Below are 10,209 nucleotides of genomic sequence, written 5' to 3'. Positions count from 1 at the left end.
AAAAGACTTAGAATTTCATGTCATTGATCTAGCAATAATATGTTAAGGGATTTATGTTAAAAATAATTTTTATTAAGATACAGATGTTTGAATATTATTAATATCAGCTTTTAAAGTAGCAAAAATAATTTAAATGTCTAACATAAGGTTTTGATTAAATAAATGTGATGAAAAATTTCAAATTAAAAGTAATGTTGTAAGAGAATATTAATTATGTGCAATCTAAAATAATTTTACAAGTTTTAAAAATGACATGATTCTATGTGTATAAAATATGTATACCTACAAGTATGTGTATGGAAAACAGGGTAGAAGGTTATGTAGTAAATGTTAATAGTAGTTATTCATGGACTGTAGAATTTTCAAAGATTCTCATGTATATTTTCTAATTTTTCATAAGTGGATTTCTTGATAAAATTTAGGTAAAATATTTTAATTTTGAAACTAAATTGTTTCTTATTTAAATACTATTTCATGAAATTTCAAAATATAATTATTGGATTAATATACATTAATTAATATAATTTAAAATTGTATCTGAAAAATGAAAGATAAATTAAGAGAGCTTTTATCCCCTTGGTGGAAATGTGTCAAAATATTTTTATATCTAACTTTTAAATATGCTAATATCTCATAATTATCTTTTAGAAATATAGTTAGGTTTACTTCTCACTGTAGAGAATAACATAAAAATTTTATAACTTACATTTTTTTAATTCTAAAATATTAAATGACATAATTAAATTTTTAATTATTATTATACAAGTTTATAAGTGACAATTACTGTAAAGTATTTCAGTTTGGAGAGCATCAGATTAGTAATATATCCTTTTAAAGACTTCTTTGTTTGGAAACAAAGATACAATTAACATATGAAGTTAGTAATAATCATCACAGTTAATTAAAACATAGTCATTGACGTTTTTATATTAACCAAATTCAGATTTTAAAGAGAAATTTGAAATATGGAATGCAAAGTGGTATTTAAAATAAAAGTTATTGTTTAAACAAGTCTGTATAAATATTAATTTCTTTAAAATTAATGTTTCTAAATAATAAAACTCAAAATACAGAAGAAATTATTTTATTGGAATGATAGTAGATTAATGTTTCAATTACTTTCCTCTTTTTTTATCTTTAGGAATTTTAGACTTTCTTTATATCAACCAAATTATAATCACATCTAATTTTTAATTATATTGTAATTAAGAGTATTTGCTGTTTTCATTCATAGTATATGATATTTTACTAACCAGTAAATCTCTGAGCATTTCATTCAAGTAAATCAATGAGTATCTCCTATAATAAAGAATACTTCAATAATTAATTCCATTTACTTTAAATTTAACCTACTTGTTCTTAATTATAAAAGTCAAACATCAAAGAATGAAAATATCTCTATAAATCATCTCTTTTCAGTTGAAGAAAACTGTTAGAAGCAGATAAATAAAGATTTTAAATATTTTAGAAATTAGTAATTTTATTAATTATTTGACCACCTGGAAAAATGTAAATCGATAATTATAAGGAAGCATTTGTTTTTGTTTTTTTTTTTTACCCAATTTAAATTAAACCTTATTAATTCACCTGAACTAAAGTTACTTGGATCCATTTTTTATTTTAATTATAATTTGTGAGCATGCTCAATGAACTCTAAGTAAATTTTGATGTCATGTAAACAGAACCATTGGGTGCACACTTATAAATCAGTCAATTATACAAAAGGAAAATTTTTATAACTTTTGTAAGTGAAGCTCCACAGTAATGAACAGATACTTATCAAAACTTTGATTTAACCTGTTTAGGAATTTAAGATATAACAGATTAAACTTTTTATTATTTAACCATAAAGCAGACCTGTCTTGATGGATAAGCCAGATTTGAAGTTGACTTTTTGCCTACTGATTGTTGTTCATCCTTAAAATCATCCCTAAAAGCAAAAAATTAATCCATTAAAAAGCAGAATTAGAACATCTTCCATAACTTCAGATTTTTTCTCATTTAACTCTGACTAAAGATAATCTATTTGAGAGAATAAAAGAAGCACTGGTGAAAAGAGTGAACTGCAACTTGTCAACAGAGATGTCATGGCACAGCGGTTAGGCGAGATCAGCCTGTAAAGATATTAATTTTGTTTTTCCAACTTCTTGTTATTCAGGAAGGTTTAAGATTGTAGCTAAGATTTTAATATTCCATTTTCCTCATGCTGTAGAATTAAGAAGAATTAGCTTTCAAGTGCAGTGGAGCAGAAAGGGGTTAGAATTGAGCTCAAGAAGACCATGGGGTTCTGCCACATTTTTAAAATCCCCACAACCCACACCATGGTGCTTGCAATCCCTGCACCATATCACCTCTCATCTTGGAGGTCTGGTCCTGAAGGATTCTGCCTAAGAGAGATCCAGCCATGCTCTCCAGCAGCAGGTGGCAATCTCTGAGCTTTCCCAGTGGTACCAAGGAGCGTCCTGCCTGCTACCTTTCATCCTCCATGCCTGGGATCAGAAACCATGCTATTTCTACAGCATGAAGATCTGTAACAGGAACACCCATATTTCAACAACAAAACTTGCCAATTAATTTTCTCTACTTAAGTTAGAGACTTTCCCTGAATTCCTGATTAGTGTCTTTTCTCCCAGCATTTTACATTTCCACATTTATCTCAGCTAAGTGAGGCTTTACTTTCATGTTAAGTCACATAGTCAAACTCTGCAGCCTCCAGCAGACAGGAACAGCAAGGTGGAGGCAGACGAGGCAGGGAGACTTGAGATGGAGTCTGTAAGATTTAAAGTGACCAAGTCTGGTACCACTTTTAAGAATTGTAGACCTTGTGTTCTCTGTACTGAATTTCCACTCTGACTACGTTATTGAGTACACTGCATACATTTCTCTTTTAGAGTTAAAATTTCCTGATTTTAAGGCCATGCTATTAAGCAGATGGCCCTCTTTACTCTCTCTCAATAAGGTACTCCATGCACATGTTCTGATTCCGAGAGAGAGGACCAAACACATACCTGACTGTCGCTCTCGCCAGCAAGAACGACCCGGAGACGTGATGGGTGGCAAGCTTCTTTATTAATAGCAGATTCTTCTTCCTTTTCTTAGGGAAGTTACTGTCACTTATATAGGTTATATTAACTAATCAGAATATTCATGATATGTGGGGAGAACATAGACGTATATGGGTATAACTTGGAGCACTTAAGAATAACGCAAGAATCATGCAGAGGCCCTGACCAATTACTGAGACTTCCTCAAAGTGACGTTAGTTGTTTGCGCACAGAATAGCAGTTTCCAACCACACTGGCAGCTTGCCAGGCGCCATCTTGGCCAGTCCCCACCTAGGGCCAGGGGCCTGTACGCAACCCCGACAGTTCCCCCTTTTTTCTTTTAAAAGAAAAGCTCGGGACCAAGCCTGTCTTAGGCGGAGTGGTCAACCACCGTCCTTACCCGTCATCGGATAACTGCAGAGCATGCTACAGCTCCTGTCTTAGGTTGGTACGGCGTTACCTACTACCTTACCCGTCTGGTCAATGGTCCAGCCTCACGAGCCACACTTGTGGGGAGCTGCCGGCCTCTAGGGCAGCCATGGCCTGATGGAAGATGATACGATCTCTCGCTTGACTCTGGCGCACACGCATGATAGCGCATGAGAGGAAGATAACAGTAATGATCATAAGCATGCATAATGCTCCCATACCAGCCCACTGCTTAACAAAATTGAAAGAGGAGGATAACCAATTTAGCACTTCAGACATTGGAGCTACATCAACTCTAGTAGCATTAAGGCTAACAATTTGAGATCTAAGAATAGCTGTAAGATTATCAAATTCGTAAGACCAGTTGGAACGTAGCTGAACAGACAAGATTCTAGACAAATTTGCTGCATAGCTGAAGTTATGATAAGCTATGGGTGTAACACAAAGTCCTCTTAGGTGATAAATGCATCCTACGCTTAACAGTTCCTGCAAAATGTCCATTTGTTCCTGGAGTAAGTCCACCCTCTGGTTCACCAAGAGAATTCCCGCTTTCATGTGTTGATCTACTGTCTGTTGAGTAGATAAGGCTGCTGCTGTTTGTTCAACGACACTGTTAATCGCTTGAGCCGTTTGAACAGATGCCGATAAAGCAACAGCTGCCGCAGTGGCTGCGGCTGCTGATGCAACTACGACGGCAACAATTGCTGCGGTGATTCCAAAATCTCTCTTGTTTCTAGACAGCAATACTGGCAATTCATCATCTGTAACAGAGACTGGGACTGGTAGGAAGGTAGGAACACACATTAAGTCTGCCAGCAGGAACCTAGAAGCATTTTAACATTGAGAGATAGCACAAATCTGAAGTACAATTGAGAGAAGCAGTTGTTTTGTTACATAGTTGAATTGTTCCTCCCAAGAGACTAAAAAGAGGTTGTAAGTTAGTCTATTCCGTGGAAACACACAAACTGAGCCGCAGCTCCAGTAAAGCACCGGGTTACCCTTATTACCCAGAGTTAAAAAACCCCAAACAAAGAGACAAAGAGAAAGTTTATCTTTAGGGGACCTGAAGGTCTCCTCTATTCCCCCTTTTTGTTTATCATGGATAGAATCTTATATCCATTTGTCCATCCTGCCTCGGTTATCAGTTTGCTTAATCATTTGGTACTGTTGAGTAAGGACCATAGTTTGGATTGTTTAAAGGGAATAATACAGACTTCTCCCGGCAGGGAGAAAGGGGCCATGGCTGATATTTCAAAAGTCCCGAGAAGTGAGCACACCCTACAAGGCAGATGGCTTCATGGCTTCATTTCCTCGAATTGACCCGATTCCCTATTTCTACACTAATTACCTGTCCTTAATTCTGGCTTCATTCCCCGCTTTAGCTATAGGAACTCCCAACTGCTTTAAGGAAAAGGGGGCGTCGGTCGTTCTGGCTGCTTCGAAGCTGAAAGGGGGCAGTGAGGGGCAAGTAGTTTGGAGTTCCTTTTTTTTTAAAAATCGGGTCAATCGAGGGGTCCGAGGTAGAAGTCTGGTTGGGGAGGAGCAGGTTGTAAAGTCATCTGGGGGTGGGTGCTTCTATGATAGAAGAACAAAAAGACATGAGTACTGAAATGAAATTAGTACAAAGTAAATGTTGCAGCATCTGGAACATGCCACTGAGTATCATGAAAATGACAGAAGTCAATCTTTTACCAGGAGGTGGAAGAACTGAGAAATTGTTCCCATAACTAGACCTAGCAAAGGCTGGAAAGGACAAGGCCTTTATTTGGGAACTTTAACATTGTCCAGGTTATCAGGAATGTAAACACAACATTTAACTCTTAATGTCATAGATATCCCAAAAAATATAGTTAAGCTACTTTATGTCATCTGATTTTTGTAAAATATCCCTTTATTGGTATAACCTGTGTTTAGTAGAGAGCTCTATACTTCTATTACTTAGGGCTAGGTAATCATACGAGCAAACATAGACCAAGTCTACCTGTATAGCTTAGGAAGGTCTGTAGGCCTTAAACTGACTAAAAACTTCTGACTCTGGCAGTTTCTCTTGATAGTTATCAGGCACATATGTTGAAGAATCTTTCTTTCATTTGTAGCTTCCAGTCTTTATTCTAGTGGACTAACACAAGTGTACATCTTAAGTTACATTTAACTGTTATTTCTCTTAAATGCCCAAAAATGGTTATATTTTGGTTTTAACTGTTTTGCTGGGTGTCTACGATCAAGCTGGTCAAATTGACCTGGTTCCTGTCTTGTTAAAGAGTCAGCTGAGTTCCCACAGGGGCCACTTGTAGAGAACTGAAGAGCAGTTTCTTAGCTCCTCCAGTACCATTGGTTAGGCAGGGTCTCCTTGATGAGGTGACTTCCTTAGGAAGCATTAAGGGATGTCTCCCTTTTTTCATGACCCTCCTCTGCAGTAGATGCACTGAGTGATTCTCATCCTCTAGTCTCAACAATCTCCTTGATCAGGAGGTTGTGTGACCCAGAGTTGAAGCACTCCTTAGAGAAGTCCTCTTATTCCCTGGGTTCAGGCTGACTGAGGGCAAAAGATCCAAATACTGGCCTATCTTGCCTTCTGTATTTAATTCCAATCTCTAAGTTTGATCTTAATCATCCAGCAAGCCAGTTTCACCAGTCATAAAGTGAGAGTACTGGGCTTTAACTTTAATGTTCATAACTTTACAGTTATTTACCCTTTTATCTAACTGGAGTCTGCATTAGTTCTGGAAGTTACCACTATCTGTTCTATAGGTGATGGCTTATTATCATAAGTTACCTAGGTTGTGTGTTTTTGAAGCAGCTACTTTTGTAAAACATTACCAGGTAACAATTTTACAAAATGAAATTAGCAAGAGTAAAAATATATTCTGCTTGTATAATAGCTATCTTGAATTTTGACTGAGAACCACATTATATTTCCTATTTGAGATCATAGTAATTTTACAACAAAAACCAATCTTTTGATTATAACTTTAAATAAGCTGAAGTCTGACTTATTTTGGAGTCACTCTAACATGTAGTAAGGTGAGAGGCAGAGCCTTATCTCAGGTAAGGCGTGACTCTTTATAGATCTTAAGTGTTCTAATTCTGATGTTGATCTTTGCTTCTTCCTTAAATATCATTAAGTAGTTTACATATACTGTTTCCTGAGTCTATACAAACTTTATAATTAACACAATTTAGCATTGTATCTAAAACATGAATCAAAGAAAGGCTGAGAGAGCTTTTAACTTTCCTTTTGTGTGTCAAAGTGGCAAAATATTTTCATGTTTCACAAAATTAACCTTTAAACAAGTCAGGCTCTAATGTTTAGAAATACATTTACATTTGAAATTTTTTATCTCAATGTAAAATATAACCAATTTTACATATATCCTATTGATAACAGGTCCTCTAATAGAACACTAAATGATAGAAATTAATCCCCAATGAAATTTACTCTTTATAAGCTTAAAATTACCATTACAGACAAGTTTATCTGGAGAATAGCAGCTTAATAAATTTCCTGCTTTAAAACTTGTATACCTGAAAAATATGAACACATTTAATATACAACTAGAAACCATTTCACAATTACCTTGACACTTTTTTTCTTACCAAATTTAGTTTTTAAAGAAAAATTTAGACTCTGTAACACAGTACAATACTTTAACAGTTGTTTAACCATAATTGTATACACCCCAATTTTTAAGACTAATTGTTCTAAAGAATAAAACTTAAGAGACACAAAGTTAAGTGTAAATTAGTGTTTCTAAGAAATCCTTGCCAAGTTACCATGTCATTTTACCATATAGATTAAACTTTGGCTTATATTAGAACATTAGTATTTTACCTTAGGAAAAACCTTAAATAGCTTTAGCTGTTTTACATACATACAACCAACTTAGTTATATACAGACTTGTTGAAACTTGCCCTTTACTTACACACAGACTTTCTTACCCAGAAACATTTTCTTTTCCTTTTTATTAAGTACATTTTAAACCTAGAACCTTTTATTTTGTCTTTTCTATCTGTTGACCCCTTTTTGTTTACATTCTGAAACAACTCTTATGAAATTTTTGAATTTAGATAAATCACTCTATTTTAATAAGATTAAATATTTTGTTGTTTATAGTACTCTTAATTGAAACACAGGTGAAACTTTTGGGACCCTTTATATATAGAATTCCACTTGTTAGGACATAACTTCTAATAACCTTGTTTTTAGTTTAGTGATGACACAAAGCAAGTTTAAACCCTTTTTATTTACCAACCTATGAAAACACCAATAATGTTTAAGTATGATACCCCATGGAATTTGAGGGGTTAAGAGTACTTGATGTTATTTAACAATTAGCATTTTAACTTTGTAAATTAACCAGACGTCTCTACAAACACATTTGAGTAATTCCATACATGTTAACTCCAATTTATTTATTTTATAAAAACCAAGATATCAGACAAGTGTCCTGAACAGGATCCGTTGCCTCTTTCCTGCTGAAGAAAAGTCCTAGAAGCAATTGATATTAGACATTGTTTAACATTAACATTTCATTAGTTTGACCACCTGGAGACTTGCAAGTTATTTTCAAAGATATTTTACTTTTATTAGTTTACCCAATTTAAATTGAACCTTTTTAAATCACGTGAATAAAAGTATTTGGATCCATTTTTAAATTTTAATTTTAAGAGCGCTCAGTTTTGACGCAGACAAAACATGACATTAGCACAACATAACACATAACACAAAATCAAAGGCCTTGTAACTTTATAGGTAAATGTTCATTGCAATGAAACAGATGTTCAAAAACTTCAGTTGAATAAAAAATAGAACTGATCAAAAAGAAAAAAATCATTAACCTAGGTATGTAGGATCAAAATTATGAGCTCAAAAATACAGCATTAAAGAAAAACAAAACAAACAAAGAATCCTAGAAAATAAGTTAGTCGCAAAGTTTTCCAGGCTCTAGTAGCGGCTGTGGCTATTTGTTGGTAAATTGCACCAGGGAAATGAGCTTGTTGTTGATTACCACTGTATGGCCCAGTACCAGTCAGCATCTCTAGATTCCATTGTGGATTACCGGCAGCGGCATTTCTGCGTGCTGTCTCCTGGTAAAAGTCTTGGTTTTGAACTTTCCATTCTATATATTGTCCTCCACTCAAAACTGCTCTTGCCAAATTGCTCCAATCATCAGGAGTAAGAAAGAGGGTAGACATAGACTCTACAATGGATACTGTAAACGCTGCTTGTGGTCCATAAGTACTAACTGCTTCCTTAAGCTGCTCTACCAACTTAAAGTCTAAAGGCTGGTAAAACCTTTGTTGATTTTGATCTTCCATAACAGGGTAAAACCCTCTTTCAATCCCATAGATTTCTTTCCATTTTTTTGTTTTACACTCTGAACAAGAACATTCCTTACTATGACTTGAGTTAAAGGGCGGAGGCCATCCATAAGGTGGCGCTGAAGGAGCACAAGTCACTTTCTGAGTTACTTCCTCATTTATTTTAAAGTGCGCCACAGGCTCTACTTCCTCTTTGTGTCCTGTCTGTGGTTTCGTTAGCACTTCCTCCTTCTTTTTCCACTGCGCCACTGCATATTTTTGTAAGCTCAACTCTTGTAAAGCCTTTTGTAACGCCTTTTCTTTGTCTTCTAGCTGTTGCCCTATGCCCTCCAATTCCCTTAATGCCTGTTGACTAATTGAACCTGCTTGAGAACACTTTGTTTTCTCACTAATTTTATTTAACTCCATTTCTGAGAGTCCCTCTTCGCTCTCATCAGAGTCTGACTGAGCGCTAACAGAGTCCTTTTGTGACTCTTCTTTCACTTTTTCTAGTACTTCCTCTCCCTGTGCTACTGCCTTCTGTAGAGCCTCCCGAGGGGAACATAAACAAGTTTTAACCAGGGACCAAACTGCTAACGTCCCTGGGAGCGTTACCGGACAGCGCTTTAGATCCTCTCCTAGATGTTCCCACTGAGGTATGTTTAATAATCCTTCCTCTAGAAACCAAGGTGAAATCTCCTCTACCTGTTTCAGAAATGCCCTAGCAGTTTTTGTCTTTAAGGGAGTGCCGTTAGCTTTAAGAATTTCTTTCAAGGGACCTTCCATTCTACATCTAGCAACCTCGTTCCCCATTTTTTGAGGAAACTTTAACTTCTCGTTCCTAGGAACTTTATCACAATCACAATGTTCTCGTCTCTAGGAAACCTCCCTGTCCACTGACAGATCTGGGTGCACACTTTCACGGATCGTTGCTCACCTCACTCACCTCTCCGCGGCACGTGAAATTCCCGGGTTTCGGCACCACTTGTCGCTCTCGCCAGCAAGAACGACCCGGAGACGTGATGGGTGGCAAGCTTCTTTATTAATAGCAGATTCTTCTTCCTTTTCTTAGGGAAGTTACTGTCACTTATATAGGTTATATTAACTAATCAGAATATTCATGATATGTGGGGAGAACATAGACGTATATGGGTATAACTTGGAGCACTTAAGAATAACGCAAGAATCATGCAGAGGCCCTGACCAATTACTGAGACTTCCTCAAAGTGACGTTAGTTGTTTGCGCACAGAATAGCAGTTTCCAACCACACTGGCAGCTTGCCAGGTGCCATCTTGGCCAGTCCCCACCTAGGGCCAGGGGCCCGTACACAACCCCGACACCTGACTTTTCTACCTCTTATGGATTCTTCTCAAACAGCCCAAGTTCAGGCTCCAGTTATCTCAGCACTTCCCACATGGTTGATGCAAAAGGTT

This window comes from Sciurus carolinensis (genome assembly GCF_902686445.1).
Source record: "Sciurus carolinensis chromosome 19 unlocalized genomic scaffold, mSciCar1.2 SUPER_34, whole genome shotgun sequence".
Lineage (NCBI taxonomy): Eukaryota > Metazoa > Chordata > Mammalia > Rodentia > Sciuridae > Sciurus > Sciurus carolinensis.
The sequence above is the reverse complement of the archived record's forward strand: the minus strand, read 5'-3'. Positions refer to the sequence as shown.